At 43.5% G+C, this 2,694-nt stretch overlaps 1 non-coding gene across 1 annotated transcript; it reads right to left on the bottom strand.

Annotated features, from left to right (window-relative positions):
• Nucleotides 1-1,836: 1,836 nt before the first annotated feature.
• On the bottom strand, nucleotides 1,837-1,909 carry trnaf-gaa (transfer RNA phenylalanine (anticodon GAA)). The gene has a single exon. It is a non-coding gene; the product is annotated as a tRNA-Phe (tRNA).
• Nucleotides 1,910-2,694: the final 785 nt, after the last annotated feature.

Below are 2,694 nucleotides of genomic sequence, written 5' to 3' on the forward strand. Positions count from 1 at the left end.
AAAGTTACGAAAGGTTTTGTAGAATGCAAACTGTGTGTGCTCCACCGACTCCCTGCAAAAGTGCCAGAAGAAAGCACTAAAAATGGAGACAGGGATGCGAAAAAGCATCATAAACTTCCAAAACCTGAAATCTCACTCTAGGTGATGTCATTAAGCAGAACTTAAGGAGACACAGCAGATATGTAGACAGCCACAGCATCTGGAATGTGTTACAGGCAAGAACCCAATTATAAGTGGTATGGGTGGTTTCTGTATGTGTGAGGCCCCAAACTGCTCTCTGCCAACCATCAACAGAGGAGGGGCAGATAGTATAAAGTGCATAGCCCTTTCCTACCAGGCACATTGTTTATTACCTAAACCCAAAGTTTGTTTTGTAGTGGTATAAACAAAAGGGTGGAGATACAGACGAAAGAGTATGCAGACAGCTTTATTATTGTTCATTTTTTTAGAAGTTAATCCAGGAACCTACTCTTCTCCTTCTATAGCACACATACCTGATGATAAAGAAAAAAAGCGGACTACTTATTATATTCATTTAATTAAGGCTTTTTTAAAAATTTCAGCAGCATCAAGTAACTGTTGAGAGATTTAGAAAGGCCATTTGAATGACCATAAGCTCCCACTGTCCCGATACCATAGCAACTGCGCAAACAACACCCGGTGGCACAAATATTTAATATCTCATCATATTTCCTTTCATTATTAATACAACACTTAGCTTCCCTGATGGCTTGGTTGGTGATTGCAGTCGAGAAACCTCCCAGGTTAGACCTACAATCTGTGTTGTTGATCCACCTCAGTCAGGGTAAAGTTATGGCACCACAGCTTTCTTTCTTGTTAATTCATTCATGTCCTAGGCCAGCCTTTATTACCCACCCCTAATTACCCTGGGAAAGGTGGTATAGAGCTGTTTTCTTGAACTGCCACAGTCCTTCAGGTATAGAGACACCCACCATGCTGCTTGGGAGAATGTTCCACCATTTTGACTCAGTGATAGTGAAGGAAAGGCAACATCATTCCACATCAAGGTGAAGTGTGGCTTGGTGAGGAAGTTGCAACTGGTGGTGTTGCTATGCGTCTGATGCCCTTGTCCTTCTAAATGGGTGTTTGGAAGGTACTACTGAACTAGACTTTGTGAATTATTTCTGTGCACTTTGTAGGTGGTATACACAACAGCTTCTGTGTGCAAGTGGTGAAGGGAGTGTTTGATGAAGGTGCCAGATGATATGTCAGCCAAATAAACTAGTGCTAGCTTCTTGAGTGTTGTTGGAGCAGCACTTAGTCTTCCAACACATTCCTGACCTATCCCTCGTCTATGCTCAACAGGTTTTGGAGACACAGGAGGTGCACTGCAGAATATTAAACATCGAACCTGTTCTTTTAGCCACAGACTGGTATGGCTCAGTCTCTGGCCAATGGTAATTCCCAATGTTCAAAATGGGAATTTCAAGAATGGTAATGCTATTGAATGTTAAGGGCCAATAATTATTGGATTAGATTAGATTCACTACAGTATGGAAACAGGCCCTTCCACCCAACAAGTCCACACTGACCCTCCAAAGAGGAATCCATCCAGCCCCACTCCCCTACACCATATTTACCCTTGATTCATGCACCTAACACTATGGGCAATTTAGCATGGCCAATTCACCTGACCTGCACATCTTTGTGATTGTGGGAGGAAACCCACGCAGACACGGGGGGAATGTGCAAACTCCACATAGACAGTCATCCAAGGTGGGAATCGAACCCAGGTCCCTGGTGCTGTGAGGCAGCAGTGCTAACCACTGAAACACCCACTAAACAAAGGAGGGAGCACTCAAGCAATGCTGCTTTTGCCAAAGCCCAGGATTGAACCAGGAACCTTTAGATCTTCAGTCTAACACTCTCCCAACTGAGCTATTTCAGCTGTTATATTTTCTCTTATTGGAGATGTCCATTGCCTGGCATTTGTGTGGCATGAATATAACTTGCCAGGGTCTTGCTGCAATTGTATGTGGACTGCTGCAGTACCTGAGGAAAGAGAAATGGTGCTGAACATCGTTTGTCATCAGTGGACTTCCCGCTTCTGACCTTATGATGGAGATAGGTAGTTGATGAAGCAGCTAAATATTGTTGATGGTAGGACACTACCCTAAGGAACTCCTACAGTGACATCTTGAAGCTGAGGTGATTGACCTCCTTCCTTTGTGTTAGATATGATTTGAATCAGCAGAGATTCCTCTGATTCCTTTTCACTCCAATCATTTTCCGGCTCTGGGTGTCATACTTAGTCAAACACTGCCCTGATGTTAAGGGCGGTCACAATTACTGCATAGCTTGAATTCAATTCTTTTCTCCTTCTTGAACCAAGGCTATAATGAGGTCAGCAGCCAGGTGGCCCTGGTGGAACCCAAACTAAGCACTGGTGAGCAAGTATGAGTTCCACTCGATAGTCTTCATGACACCACCTTCCTTCATTGTGCTGATGATCGACAGTAGACTGATGGGGCAATAGTTGGCCTGATTGGAGTTATCTCGTTTCTTATGCAGAGGACATAGCTGGGCAAGTTTCAACATTTTTACAGCTGTACTAGAATAGCTAGGTATACAGCTACTTCTGAAGCACAAACCTTCAGTACTGTTGAGCATGACGGTATTCATGGAATATCTATCTCTGTTGATAGAATATCTACCTTGTTGTTGAGCTGTCCA

Source organism: Hemiscyllium ocellatum, chromosome 28 (assembly GCF_020745735.1).
Source record: "Hemiscyllium ocellatum isolate sHemOce1 chromosome 28, sHemOce1.pat.X.cur, whole genome shotgun sequence".
Lineage (NCBI taxonomy): Eukaryota > Metazoa > Chordata > Chondrichthyes > Orectolobiformes > Hemiscylliidae > Hemiscyllium > Hemiscyllium ocellatum.